This window comes from Pongo abelii, chromosome 1, assembly GCF_028885655.2.
Source record: "Pongo abelii isolate AG06213 chromosome 1, NHGRI_mPonAbe1-v2.0_pri, whole genome shotgun sequence".
Lineage (NCBI taxonomy): Eukaryota > Metazoa > Chordata > Mammalia > Primates > Hominidae > Pongo > Pongo abelii.
The window spans coordinates 26,153,614-26,169,496 of record NC_071985.2 but is presented as its reverse complement, the minus strand read 5'-3'; the positions used below and the strand labels follow the sequence as shown (position 1 = coordinate 26,169,496).

The 15,883-nt window shown below is 41.4% G+C and overlaps 1 protein-coding gene across 7 annotated transcripts in view; it reads right to left on the bottom strand.

Moving 5' to 3' along the window:
• Positions 1-15,883, bottom strand: part of SUSD4 (sushi domain containing 4) — a 146,419-nt gene that overhangs the window by 57,670 nt on the left and 72,866 nt on the right. Inside the window, exon 2 of one of the 7 annotated variants that reach the window (XM_054525522.1) lies at positions 12,892-13,046. The gene's annotated coding sequence lies outside the window, so the exon portion shown is untranslated. 7 annotated transcript variants of the gene reach the window in all.

Sequence of the window (15,883 nt, the reverse complement as noted above, 5' to 3'; positions counted from 1 at the left end):
ACTCTGATGGTAGTATCTTTTGCTGTGCAGAAGCTCTTTAGTTTAATTAGATCCCATTTGTCAATTTTGGCTTTTGTTGCCATTGCTTTTGGTGTTTTAGACATGAAGTCCTTGCCCATGCCTATGTCCTGAATGGTATTGCCTAGGTTTTCTTCTAGGGTTTTTATGGTTTTAGGTCTAACGTTTAAGTCTTTAATCCATCTTGAATTAATTTTTGTATAAGGTGTAAGGAAGGGATCCAGTTTCAGTTTCTACATACGGCTAGCCAGTTTTCCCAGCACCACTTATTAAATAGGGAATCCTTTCCCCATTGCTTGTTTTTCTCAGGTTTGTCAAAGATCAGATAGTTGTAGATACGCGGCGTTATTTCTGAGGGCTCTGTTCTGTTCCATTGGTCTATATCTCTGTTTTGGTACCAGTACCATGCTGTTTTGGTTACTGTAGCCTTGTAGTATAGTTTGAAGTCAGGTAGTGTGATGCCTCCAGCTTTGTTCTTTTGGCTTAGGATTGACTTGGCGATGTGGGCTCTTTTTTGGTTCCACATGAACTTTAAAGTAGTTTTTTCCAATTCTGTGAAGAAAGTCATTGGTAGCTTGATGGGGATGGCATTGAATCTATAAATTACCTTGGGCAGTATGGCCATTTTCACGATATTGATTCTTCCTACCCACGAGCATGGAATGTTCTTCCATTTGTTTGTATCCTCTTTTATTTCGTTGAGCAGTGGTTTGTAGTTCTCCTTGAAGAGGTCCTTCATGTCCCTTGTAAGTTGGATTCCTAGGTATTTTATTCTCTTTGAAGCAATTGTGAATGGGAGTTCACTCATGATTTGGCTCTCTGTTTGTCTGTTATTGGTGTATAATAACGCTTGTGATTTTTGTACATTGATTTTGCATCCTGAGACTTTGCTGAAGTTGCTTATCAGCTTAAGGAGATTTTGGGCTGAGACAATGGGGTTTTCTAGATATACAATCATGTCGTCTGCAAACAGGGACAATTTGATTTCCTCTTTTCCTAATTGAATACGCTTTATTTCCTTCTCCTGCCTAATTGCCCTGGCCAGAACTTCCAACACTACGTTGAATAGGAGTGGTGAGAGAGGGCATCCCTGTCTTGTGCCACTTTTCAAAGGGAATGCTTCCAGTTTTTGCCCATTCAGTATGATATTGGCTGTCAGTCTGTCATAGAAAAGCTTATCCACCATGATCAAGTGAGCTTCATCCCTAGGATGCAAGGCTGGTTCAATATATGCAAATCAATAAATGTAATCCAGCATATAAACAGAACCAAAGACAAAAACCACATGATTATCTCAATAGATGCAGAAAAGGCCTTTGACAAAATTCAACAACCCTTCATGCTAAAAACTCTCAATAAATTAGGTATTGATGGCACTTTTATTTTTAAAAGTTCTGCAAGTGATCCTGACAGGCAGCCTGGGTTGCACACCACCAGGATATAGAAAGAGCACTGGACAAGGAGTCAAGACACTGGTCTAATTCCCAGCTTTCCTGCTGTGTGACTTCTTTATAAGTCACTAAAGCTCTTATAGGCTTCAGTGTCTCCATTTGGAAAATGACAACACTGACATTTCTGATTCTAAGAATTAAACATCTCTAAGGATCTTTGTTGAACACTAGAGAAAATTATGTTATTCTCCCTTCTTACAAAGCAATATCAGACCATATCCCTAAATTAGTGAGTCTCAAACATTTTTATGTGTAAGAATCTGCTGGGAGATTTTTTTTTAAATGCAGATTCCTTGGCCCCACTCTTAGCATTCTAATGCAGGAGGTCTGAATATGTACTTTTCCTAAGTTCTGATGCAGGTAGTCCTTGGCACATACTTTAAGAACCAGTCCCGAGTTCCAAGATGGCTGAATAGGAACAGCTCCGGTCTATAGCTCCCAGCATGAGCGACGCAGAAGACAGAAGATTTCTGCATTTCCAACTGAGGTACCAGGTTCATCTCACTGGGGCTTGTCAGACACTGGGGGTAGGACAGTGGGTGCAGCCCACCGAGTGTTAGCCGAAGCAGGGCGAGGCATCACCTCACCCAGGAAGCACAAGGGGTCAGGGAATTCCCTTTCCTAGCAAAGGGGAGGGGTGACAGATGGCACCTGGAAAATTGGGTCACTCCTATCCTAATACTGCGCTTTTCCAACGGTCTTAGCAAACGGCACACCAGGAGATTATATCCCACACCTGACTCAGAGGGTCCCATGCCCACGGAGCCTCACTCATTGCTAGCACAGCAGTCTGAGATCAAACTGCAAGGCAGCAGCGAGGCTGGGGGAGGGGCACCCGCCATTGCTGAGGCTTGAGAAGGTAAACAAAGCAGCCTGGAAGCTGGAACTGGGTGGAGCCCACCGCTGCTCAAGGAGGCCTGCCTGCCTCTGTAGACTCCACCTCTGGGGGCAGGGCATAGCCGAACAAAAGGCAGCAGAAACCTCTGCAGACTTAAATGTCCCGGTCTGACAGCTTTGAAGAGAGTACTGTGGTTCTCCCAGCATGGAGTTTGAGATCTGAGAACAGACAGACTGCCTCCTCAAGTGGGTCCCTGACCCACAAGCAGCCTAACTGGGAGGCACCCCCCCAGTAGGGGCAGACTGACACCTCACACAGCCAGGTACCCCTCTGAGACAAAGCTTCCAGAGGAACGATCAGGTAGGAACATCTGCTGTTCAGCAATATTTGCCGTTCTGCAGCCTCTGCTGCTGACACCCAGGCAAACAGGGTCTGGAGTAGACCTCCAGCAAACTCCAACAGACCTGCAGCTGAGGGTCCTGACTGTTAGAAGGAAAACTAACAGACAGAAAGGACATCCACACCAAAACCCCACCTGTACGTCACCCTCATCAAAGACCAAAGATAGATAAAACCACAAAGATGGGGAAAAAACAGAGCAGAAAAGCTGAAAATTCTAAAAATCAGAGCACCTCTCCCCCTCCAAAGGAACGCAGCTCCTTGCCACCAATGGAACAAAGCTGGATGGAGAATGACTTTGACAAGTTGAGAGAAGAAGGCTTCAGACGATCAAACTTCTCCGAGCTAAAGGAGGAAGTTCAAACCCAATGCAAAGAAGCTAAAAACCTTGAAAAAAGATTAGATGAATGGCTAACTAGAATAACCAGTGTAGAGAAGTCCTTAAATGACCTGATGGAGCTGAAAACCATGGCACAAGAACTACATGATGAATGCACAAGCTTCAGCAGCCGATTCGATCAACTGGAAGAAAGGGTATCAGTGATTGAAGATCAAATGAATGAAATGAAGTGAGAAGAGAAGTTTAGAGAAAACAGGGTAAACGAAACGAACAAAGCCTCCGAGAAATATGGGACTATGTGCAAAGACCAAATCTACGTCTGATTGGTGTACCTGAAAGTGACGGGGAGAATGGAACCAAGTTGGAAAACACTCTGCAGGGTATTATCCAGGAGAACTTCCCCAATCTAGCAAGGCAGGCCAACACTGAAATTCAGGAAATACAGAGAACGCCACAAAGATACTCCTCAAGAAGAGCAACTCCAAGACACATAATTGTCAGATTCACCAAAGTTGAAATGAAGGAAAAAAATGTTAAGGGCAGCCAGAGAGAAAGGTCGGGTTACCCACAAAGGGAAACCCATCAGACTAACAGCGGATCTCTCGGCAGAAACTCTACGAGCCAGAAGAGAGTGGAGGCCAATATTCAACATTCTTAAAGAAAAGAATTTTCAACCCAGAATTTCATATCCAGCCAAACTAAGCTTCATAAGTGAAGGAGAAATAAAATCCTTTACAGACAAGCAAATGCTGAGAGATTTTGTCACCACCAGGCCTGCCCTACAAGAGCTCCTGAAGGAAGCACTAAACATGGAAAGGAACAACTGGTACCAGCCACTGCAAAATCATGCCAAATTGTAAAGACCATCGATGCTAGGAAGAAACTGCATCAACTAATGAGCAAAATAACCAGCTAACATCATAATGACAGGATCAAATTCACACATAACAATATTAACCTTACATGTAAATGGGCTAAATGCTCCAATTAAAAGACACAGACTGGCAAATTGGATAAAGAGTCAAGACCCATCAATGTACTGTATTCAGGAGACCCATCTCACGTGCAGAGACACACATAGGCTCAAAATAAAGGGATGGAGGAAGATCTACCAAGCAAATGGAACACAAAAAAAGGCAGGGGTTGCAATCCTAGTCTCTGATAAAACAGACTTTAAACCAACAAAGATCAAAAGAGACAAGGCCATTACATAATGGTAAAGGGATCCATTCAACAAGAAGAGCTAACTATCTTAAATATATATGAACCCAATACAGGAGCATCCAGATTCATAAAGCAAGTTCTTAGAGATCTACAAAGAGACTTAGACTCCCACACAATAATAATGGGAGACTTTAACACCCCACTGTCAACATTAGACAGACCAACGAGACAGAAAGTTTACAAGGATATCCAGGAATTGAGCTCAGCTCTGCACCAAGTGGACCTAATAGACATCTACAGAACTCTCCACCCCAAATCAACAGAATATACATTCTTTTCAGCACCACATCGTACTTATTCCAAAATTGACCACATAGTTGGAAGTAAAGCACTGCTCAGCAAATGTGAAAGAATAGAAATTGTAACAAACTGTCTCTCAGACCACAGTGCAATCAAACTAGAAGTCAGGTAAGAAACTCACTCAACACCACTCAACTACACGGAAACTGAACAACCTGCTCCTGAATGACTACTAGGTACATAATAAAATGAAGGCAGAAATAAAGATGTTCTTTGAAACCAATGAGAACAAAGACACAACATACCAGAATCTCTGGGACACATTTAAAGCAATGTGTAGAGGGAAATTTATAGCACTAAGTGCCCACAAGAGAAAGCAGGAAAGATCTAAAATAGACTCCCTAACATCACAATTAAAAGAACTAGAGAAGCAAGAGCAAACACATTCAAAAGCTAGCAGAAGGCAAGAAATAACTAAGATCAGAGGAGAACTGAAGGAGATAGAGGCACAAAAAACCCTTCAAAAAAATCAATGAAACCAGGAGCTGGTTTTTTGAAAAGATCAACAAAATTGATTGACTGCTAGAAAGACTAATAAGAAAAGAGAGAAGAATCAAATAGACACAATAAAAAATGATAAAGGGGATATCACCACCGATCCCACAGAAATACAAACTACCATCAGAGAATACTATAAACACCTCTATGCAAATAAACTTGAAAATCTAGAAGAAATGGATAAATTCCTGGACACATACACTTTCCCAAGACTAACCCAGGAAGAAGTTTAATCCCTGAATAGACCAATAACAGGCTCTGAAATTGAGGCAAAAATTAATAGCCTACCAACCAAAAAAAGTCCAGGACCAGATGGATTCACAGCCGAATTCTACCAGAGGTGCAAGGAGGAGTTGGTACCATTCATTCTGAAACTATTCCAATCAATAGAAAAAGAGGGAATCCCCCCCAACTCATTTTATGAGGCCAGCATCATCCTGATACCAAAGCCTGGCAGACACACAACAAAAAAAGAGAATGTTAGATGAATATCCCTGATAAACATCGATGCAAAAATCCTCAATAAAATACTGGCAAACCGAATCCAGCAGCACATCAAAAAGCTTATCCACCACGATCAAGTGGGCTTCATCCCTGGGATGCAAGGCTGGTTCAACTTATGCAAATCAATAAACATAATCCAGCATATAAACAGAACCAAAGACAAAAACCACATGATTATCTCAATAGATGCGGAAAAGACCTTTGACAAAATTCAACAACTCTTCATGCTAAAAACTCTCAATAAATTAGGTATTGATGGGATGTATCTCAAAATGATAAGAGCTATTTATGACAAACCCACAGCCAATATACTGAATGGGCAAAAACTGGAAGCATTCCCTTTGAAAAGTGGCACAAGACAGGGATGCCCTCTCTCACCACTCCTATTCAACATAGTGTTGGAAGTTCTGGCCAGGGCAGTCAGGCATGAGAAAGAAATAAAGGGTATTCAATTAGGAAAAGAGGAAGTCAAATTGTCCCTGTTTGCAGATGACATGATTGTATATCTAGAAAACCCCATCGTCTCAGCCCAAAATCTCCTTAAGCTGATAAGCAACTTCAGCAAAGTCTCAGGATGCAAAATCAATATGCAAAAATCACAAGCATTCTTATACACCAATAACAGACAGAGAGCCAAATCATGAGTGAATTCCCATTCACAATTCCTTTAAAGAGAATAAAATACCTAGGAATCCAACTTACAAGGGATGTGAAGGACCTCTTCAAGGAGAACTACAAACCACTGCTCAACGAAATAAAAGAGGATACAAACAAGTGGAAGAACATTCTATGCTCATGGGTAGGAAGAATCAATATTGTGAAAATGGCCATACTGCCCAAGGTAATTTATAGATTCAGTGCCATCCCCATCAAGCTACCAATGACTTTCTTCACAGAACTGGAAAAAACTACTTTAAAGTTCATATGGAACCAAAAAAGAGCCCTCATTGCTAAGACAATCCTAAGCCAAAAGAACAAAGCTGGAGGCATCATGCTACCTGACTTCAAACTATACTACAAGGCTACAGTAACCAAAACAGCATGGTACTGGTACCAAAACAGAGATATAGACCAATGGAACAGAACAGAGCCCTCAGAAATAACGCCGCACATCTACAACCATCTGATCTTTGACAAACCTGACATAAACAAGAAATGGGGAAAGCATTCCATATTTAATAAATGGTGCTGGGAAAACTGGCTAGCCATATGTAGAAAGCTTCCTTCCTTACACCTTATACAAAAATTAAATTCAAGATAGATTAAAGACTTAAATGTCAGACCTAAAACCATAAAAACCCTAGAAGAAAACCTAGGCAATACTATTCAGGACATAGGCAAGGGCAAGGACTTCATGTGTAAAACACCAAAAGCAATGGTAACAACAGCCAAAATTGACAAATGGGATCCAATTAAACTAAAGAGCTTCTGCACAGCAAAAGAAACTACCATCAGAATGAACAGGCAACCTACAGAATGGGAGAAAATTTTTGCAATCTACTCATCTGACAAAGGGCTAATATCCGGAATCTACAAATAACTGAAACAAATTTACAAGAAAAAGCAAACAACTCCATCAAAAAGTGGGTGAAGGATATGAAGAGATACTTCTCAAAAGAAGACATTTATGCAGCCAACAGACATATGAAAAAGTGCTCATCGTCACTGGCCATCAGAGAAATGCAAATCAAAACCACAATGAGATACCATCTCACACCAGTTAGAATGGCAATCATTAAAAAGTCAGGAAACAACAGGTGCTGGAGAGGTTGTGGAGAAATAGGAACACTTTTACACTGTTGGTGGAACTGTAAACTCGTTCAACCATTGTGGAAGACAGTGTGGCGATTCCTCAAAGATCTAGAACTAGAAATACCATTTGACCCAGCAATCCCATTACTGGGTATATACCCAAAGGATTATAAATCATGCTGCTATAAAGGCACATGCACACATATGTTTATTGCAGCACTATTCACAATAGCAAAGACTTGGAACCAACCCAAATGTCCATCAATGATAGACTGGATTAAGAAAATGTGGCAGATATACACCATAGAATACTATGCAGCCATAAAAAAGGATGAGTTCATGTCCTTTGTAGGGACATGGATGAAGCTGAAAATCATCATTCTCAGCAAACTATCGCAAGAACAACTAACCAAACACTGCATGTTCTCACTCATAGGTGGGAATTGAACAATGAGAACACATGGACACAGGAAGGGAAACAGCACACACCGGGCCTGTTGTGGGGTTGGGGGAGGGGGAGGGAAAGCATTAGGAGATATACCCAGTGTAAATGACGAGTTAATGGGTGCAGCACACCAACATGGCACATGTATACTTATGTAACAAACCTGCACGTTGTGCACATGTACCCTAGAACTTAAAGTATAATAAAAAAAGAAAAGAACCAGTCTCCTGCATGAACAGATTCTTACCAAGTGTGTTGGTAATGAGATCCAACCCTAATGGGGTATGGGCCTGGGGCCATTATAATGGCCTTCCCTCCCTTCCCCTCACCTGGGAAAAATCACGTTTGGTCAGGTGAAATGACCATACTGGAAAGAAAACTGAAATTTGAATCCCAACTCTGTCACTACCAAGGAGACCATGGGAAATTCAGCCTCTCAGAGGCTTCACTTTCTCATCTGTAACATAAGGCTGTGGAACCTACTTTGTAGGGTTGCTGTAGTAATTAAAGAAGATGATGTATATAAAGCATAAGCATGTTTATCACAGCACTATTCACAATAGCCAAGATATGGAATCAACCTAGGTATTCAACAATAGATGAATGGATAATGAAAATGTGGTACATAAACGCCATGGAATACTATTCATCCATAAAAAGGGATAAAATTTTGTCATTGATGGCAATATGGATGGAACTGGGGGACATTATTTTAAGGCTTATTTTAATAAGCCAGGAATAGAAAGTTAAACACTGCATGTTCTCACTCATATGTGGAAGCTAATATAGACTGATCTCATAGAAGTAGAAAGTAGAAAAGAGGATATTAGAGACTGGGAAGGGTAGGGGAAAGGGTGGGAGAGATTTCTTAAAGAATATAAAGTCACAGCTAGATAGGAGGAATAAGTTCTAGAGTTCTATACCTCTGCAAAATAACTATGGTCAACAATAATATATTACAGAGTTTCATATCACAAGAAGGAAGATATTGAATGTTCCCAACACAAAGAAATAACAAATATTTGTGATGATGGACATGTGAATTGCCCTAATCTGACCATTACACATATATGTATTAAAACATCACTATGTATCCCATGAGTATGTATAATTATATGCCAATTTAAAAAATAAAATTAAAAATAAAACATAGGTACCTAATCCGTATGACAGACATCTCCTTAACACACTGCAGTCCTGTTGGGGAAAGGAAAACAAGGGCAACATGCAGACCAGGGAGAGGGATACATACTGGGGTGGGCAGGAACACCAAGGGAGGCTTTGCCTTCAGTGACTGGGGATGGGGCCAGGTTCTGGACAGATGTGTAGGGACGTTCCTCCTTCTCCTTCAACTGCTGCCTCTCTGAATCCCTGTCCATCTTTGTCAGCATCCCCAAAATACATGACTTTGGACAGGCAACTCAATTCACAATGCCCCATAGAGAACTCAGATTCAACTGTACTGACAATATTAATTGTGGCCAAAGCAACGATAAGGTATGCACTAAGCCAATCAGAAATGTGGAAGGAAAGAGTATCCATGTGCTTTCCTTGTGTGTAAATGATTAACAATGGAACCCAAATGTCAGCAAAAGCAGTAAAAGAAAAGGCCAGAAAACATGGTTCACATACACCATGAAATACTATGCAGCCATAAAAAAGAACAAGATCATGTCCTTTGCAGCAATATGGATGGAGCTGGAGGCCATTATCCCAAGCAAACTAACACAGGAACAGAAAAACAAATACCTCATGTTCTCACTTACACGTGAGAGCTAAACAATGATAACATGTGGACACAAAGTGGGGAACCACACACACCAGGAATTACTTGAGGGTGGAGAGCGGGAGAGAGGAGAGCATCAAAAACTACCTATGGGGTACTAGGCTTGTTATGTAACAAAATAATCTGTATACCAAACCTCCAAGACACACAGTTTATCTACATAACAAACCTGCACAGGTATCCTTGAACCTAAAATAAAAGTTCAAAACAAAAAGTCTGGGGAAAAAAATCTGCTGAAGGAACTCAGTGTGAATATCCATGGGCAAAGGCCCACCTGGGAGAAGCTGGGACTACAGGTGTACACCACCATGCCCGGCTAATTTTTTGTTTTTTTCTTTTTTTGAGATGGAGTTCTCACTCTGTTGCCCAGGCTGGAGGGCAGTGGCACAATCTCGGCTCACTGCAAGCTCTGTCCCCTGGGTTCACGCCATTCTCCTGCCTCAGCCTCCCGAGTAGCTGGGACTACAGACACCCACCACCACGCCTGGCTAATTTTTTATATTTTTAGTAGAGACAGGGTTTCACTGTGTTAGCCAGGATGGTCTCGATCTCCTGACCTCGTGATCCACCTGCCTCAGCCTCTCAAAGTGCTGGTATTATAGGCATGAGCCACCGCACCCAGCCAATTTTTTGTATTTTCAGTAGAGACAGGGTTTCATCATGTTGACCATGCTGGTCTAGAACTCCTGGCTTCAAATTGATCCACCTGCCTCAGTCTCCCAAAGTGCTGGGATTACAGGCATGAGCCACCGCAGCTGGCCTGAGAAATGCAAATCTTAACCAGACCACCTGTCTAAAGGTTGTGGGGAGCATCAGGAAAGACAGAGGCAATGGGTTCTCCCACACTCATGGCCAAGTGACTAAAGAAGACAGGCAAGGAAAATGGAGCTGCCATCGGGCCTCCCTTTCATGGATGAGAATTGCCTGCTTGGATATGCAGGTAATAAATAATAACATCAAGCGAGTGCCTGGGGCTGGCCATCAGATGTAGAATGTCTCAAGCGTGTCATTTGTGCCTACATCTCCCTTTCAGATCAAGGAACCTCTCCCTAGAGAAGCACCGCAAGGTTGGATGAGCTTGTTTTTTGTGTTGTTAGGTGAATCTCACGAAGACAAGCCATGTTCCCCTCCACTCCATGGCCATATCTTGAAGCCTTGCTCTTCTGGGTGATGTAGGTTGGACCCAGGATTTTGAGCCACAGCCTGTGGCTACATTGGTGAGTGACTGCTGTCAGAGCAAGGAAAACCATCCCAGGGATGGGCTTGACTTACAGAGGTAGCTTTGTTTGTTTGTTTTTGTTTTTGAGGCAAGTCTTGTTCTGTAGCTTAGGCTGCAGTACAGTGGCACAATATCGGTTCACTGCAACCTCTGCCTCCTGGGTTCAAACAATTCTCATGCCTTGGCCTCTCAGAGTAGCTGGGATCATGGGCACGAGCCACCACACCTGACTAATTTTTGTATTTTTAGTAAAAATGAGGATTCGCCATGCTGGCCAGGCTGGTCTCGAACTCCTGGCCTCCAGTGATCCACCCACCTCAGCCTGTCAGAGAACTGGGATTACAGGCGTGAGCCACCGCACCCAGCCCAGAGGTAGCTTTTGAAGGTACATTAAGTGTGCAGTTTCAACAATCCTTCTGCTTGACCCCTCTGCTCCTCTCCCACTCAAAGGAATCGACTGGCCAACTACAGAGGAAGAATTTCCTGAAAAAGTCTTCTGCTCAGGAAGTTCATTTTAAAAGCAAGTGCTGCCCTGTGGAGGCCCCATAAGTTCTCTTAAGGACCTTATCCTGGGATTAAGAAGAGCTCTGCAGTGGTTTTAAGGTGTTCTCAGAACCTGCTTGTTTAAGACTCTCACTTAAACAAGCTATCTCACAGACCTATGGGACTCCAGCTTCATGAAAATACTTTATTCACTTAATATGGATTTATCTGAAGTTTACTTGAAACCAAGTGACCAATGCAACCAGTGACTATTCTCAGAGCTGCTCAAGAAAAATGGTTAAATAAAAAGAGAAAGGGTCTTCTTCCACCTTACAGAGAAAAGCTCTATTAAAAAGCCCTTCAACATGAAAATCTCATTTCATAAAATTTTAAGTCTGCAGCAGGCTCCAGTTTAGTCTCCAAAAGCACACTCCCCCTGCAAAGAGGAAACTCAAAGAAGAAAAGAGAGTTGTCTTTCTGCACAAGGAACATGTTGTCTATACCCAAAGGTGTTCAAGGAACACCCTGAGTCTACCCAGGTGCTGAAGCTCCTACTAGAGGGATTTGGCTTTTAAAAATGTCATAACGGCCTGATATGGTTTGGCTCTGTGTTCCCACCCAAATTTCATCTAGAATTGTAATCCCCATGTGTTGAGGGAGGACCTGGTGGGAGGTGATTGGATCAAGGTAGCAGTTTCTCCCATGCTGTTCTCGTGATAGTGAGGGAGTTCTCATGAGATCTGATGGTCTTAAAAGCGGGGGTTTCCCCTGTGTGCTCTCTCTCTCCTGCCACCATGTAAGACGTACTTTGCTTCCCCTTCACCTTCTGCCATGAGTGTAAGTTTCCTGTGGCCTCCCCAGCCATGCACAACTGTGAGTCAATTAAACCTCTTTTCTTGATAAATTACCCAGTCTCAGGTAGTATATTTATAGCAGTGTGAAATGGACTAATAACACCACTCTTCCCAGGAACTGAATCCTAAGGGAGGAGGAATTTGGATGCTGTACAATATTATCTCATAGCCTATGTAAGACTCTCACCCGAACCAGGAACTGAGTGCAATTAGTTACTTGGTTCTCTATTTAAGAAACAAAACCAAAAACTCCTATCTAGCTAGTATAGCCAATGCCATAAGGGCTGAGATGAACTCTGTAGCCCAAAAGATGCTTAAGTAAGGAAATATTTTCATCAATGATGACAATGGATTTTGGCAAGACATGGGTTGATTCTTCTCTCCTTTCTCTCATATAATACTTGTTCATAATATAAATGAATCCCGAATTGATTTCATTTTAGTCTCTTTAAGATGTTTACTTTTTAAATGTGCTAATTCTTTATGATGTACAAACCGAAGTTCATCACCACACAAAGTCTGACTGCTACTCCTTGCAGCAACGGCTTCAGTGAGGAAGCAGCATTTTTTATATCCTGAAGACGTATGTGTGGAGTAAGTGTTTGTAAAGTGAATTCAGGTAAAGTCAATCTTGCTTCACCTCTGTCTTTTCTCATGAAATGTAGGAAAGGGGTATATTTACTCCGGAAAAGTATCCCCAAGTAGACATAACTGAGTTGGTTTTGGAAAGGAAGCAGCCAGACAGTGGCCCGCATCCTGGCCTTTAGTCACTGTACTTACTAGGTCAGCAGCCCTGCGCCCACAGGGTGTATTTTCAGTCCTTTGCCAATTCTAGGGTCTCCTCTCCACCATATAGGTCACCTCCTCTGTTCCCTGGGCCATAGACATTTTCACCCATGCTTGGGGTCATGCAGGCTCCAGTCTTGCAGAAGCAGCTTGAAGAAGCACAGACATCTCTCAGGCTGGAGACTTTGGGGGCCATAAAGTGAATTCATTCAGTTCTGTAAATTCAGACCTCTATAAATTTAGTTCACTCGGAAGAAGCAAGTTGAATTGGAATAAGGGGGCTATGTGAAAAGGGGGAATGGCTGTACATGTGGCAGGATGAGGTGGGAATAAAAGAGAGGGATCTGTGCGCACCCAAGAGAACAGCTGCCCAATACCACCTTGCTTCTGTAGAGCACTTTACTGTCATAAAGCATTTTAATGGATATGAACTTAGTTTTTAAAAATTCTGCATCTCAGACAGGACTGACCCATGGCATGAAAGGAGTCCAGGTAACAGTGACAAGCCCGGGGGCTGCAACAGGTCTTTCCCTAAATTGTCATTTAACTCTGGGAAGGCTCTTACCTTATTTGAGACTCAGTTTCTCTATAGGTCAAACAAAAACTAAATCAGAATGAGGGCTTGAATTATATGATTTCTCTGAGTTCCTTCAACTCCAAACCTGGATGATGTCATTTGTTGTAACAAGGTGCTCTTGTGTAACAGAGTAGAGTGGGGCTGTTGTGACATAAAGAAGGTTAGACTCAACCTTGTAGAGGAAAAATAATGCTGTTTTAGGATTAATTCCAGCCAGGCTGCTTACTCATCAACTGTGTGACCTTAACAAAGTGAGTGAGCCTCTCTGAGCCTCAGTTTCCTAATCAGGAAACAATAAAACTCATCTTGTAGAATTGTTGTGCATGTTAAATGAAATAGTGAATCTGAAAGCACTTTTAAACTTTAATGACCTATAACAATGTGATAATTATTGTTACTATTATTACCACCATTCCAGAAAATCATTAGCCTTCTAAGAATTACCTGGCAAGGATAACAAATGAATTCAGCAGCCCTTACTACTTGCCCAGCATAAATCCTAAGCAGGGAGCATGGCTATTTACAAAGCAGGAAAAAGACATTCTGAAAGTTTAGCTTTTTCACTGCTATGTGACATCAGTGGTATAGACTTCTAGGTCTCCCTCCAGCCCCCTATAAATCACATAGAATAAAGAAAGCCTAGAGTGTTAACAATCATGATTTTCTCTACTATCAGGGCAACACAAACAATCTCTTTATACAGATCTTTCAAAGACCAAAAAAATTACCATTCAAATTAAAAATAAATACACCATTGTACTTAGAAAAGCAATATCTGCTCTTCCAAACTTCCAAAAATGATTGGAGGACATCACGACTGGAATCCAAGGACCTGAACTGTCCTTTGGACACACGTGGTCTTATTTGAGGTTGCCTAATAAAAAAGCTGACTCCCTGCTGCCATGCCTATGTACAAGCCCCTCCCTGCACATCTGGGGCTGAGTGTTAAGAACTGTACCTGAATTCCATTAAATAAATAGAGAAAAAAAAAAAGAAAAAAGAATGATACATGCAGACCAGTACAACAGAAGGCCCCTACTCTAAGGTGATTTCTCACCCTCTTTCTTGGAATGACTACACAGTACCTAGTTATGTATAGGGTTGGAAAGAAGCTTAACAGAAGGCCTTCATCTCTGGGCAATATTTAAGAAGCCTATTTTGGTTTTCTCTGTTCTCTGATGTTCCTAAGCTTGACTGTTTTTAAAGCACTGGGTAACGTAGGCCATAGGTTTTGGTAGGGAAGTCTATATATATATATATATATATGAACCAAGTAAACTTTAAATAGAATCTCAGGGAAACCACAGCTTGCATAGGCTGCATGCAAGAGGAAAAAATGAACTTATTTTTAAAAACCTCAAGTCTTTATTATATTTATTATGGCTTTTTCTTATACCTTGAAAATAAAAGCAAAGATAGCAAGTACTTTAAGAGCAAGACACCATCTTATCCATCCTTTACAATTTCCAAAGGAGGAGCAAAATAGGCATTTATAAAACGCTTATTATGGCCAGGTGCCGTGGCTCATGCCTGTAATCCCAGCACTTTGGGAAGCTAAGGCAGGTGGATTGCACAAGCTCAGGAGTTTGAGACTAACCTGGGCAACATGGTGAAACCTCATCTCTACAAAAAATACAAAAATTAGCTGGGCATGGTGGCGCACGCAGGTAGTCCCAACTACTTGGGAGACTGAGGTGGGAGGATCACTTGAGCCCAGTGGAGGTTGCAGTGAGCCAAGATTGTGCCACTGCACTCTAGCCTGGATGACAGAGGGAGACCCTGTCTCAAAAAAAAAAAAAAAGCTTATTAAATTATTTAAAAAGTAAAAAATTTCATAAAGGAAATATACACTAAATCATCACAATAGTTTCCATATTACTATAAAAGCTCCATTCCAAAATAAAACGAGTGTTAAGAGAAACTGAAACTAATTTCAAATGAACTAAATGAAATATAAGTTCTGTGTTTCATGGAAATTTGGGACCAGAATTAATTCTTGATTCATGCCTATTCCAACTTCAGCCCTGCTGGTCTTCTGAGATATATCATCAACAATTTGACATTCTAATTAAACTCCATGCATTTTTTAAAAGTCTGAACGTATCTACATAAAGTAAAAACAAAAAAAAGTATATAAAGTTGTTTCAACCAACAGATGTGGGGTAATTGCTAGAAGTAAATGAGTATCTTGTCACTACCAATACATTTAGGGATAATTGCTAGAAATAAATGTCTACCTTGTTAATCTGTCACTGCTTGTCACAGTCCTTTCTTTTCCTAAATGAATCACATCTAACACAGAACTGATAAGTAGTCATTGATTTAATCCTCTGAGTAATGCACATCTTCTGTATGACTAAATACAGTTTTTGCACAGTATATTTACTGCACATTTTATTGAGTAACATG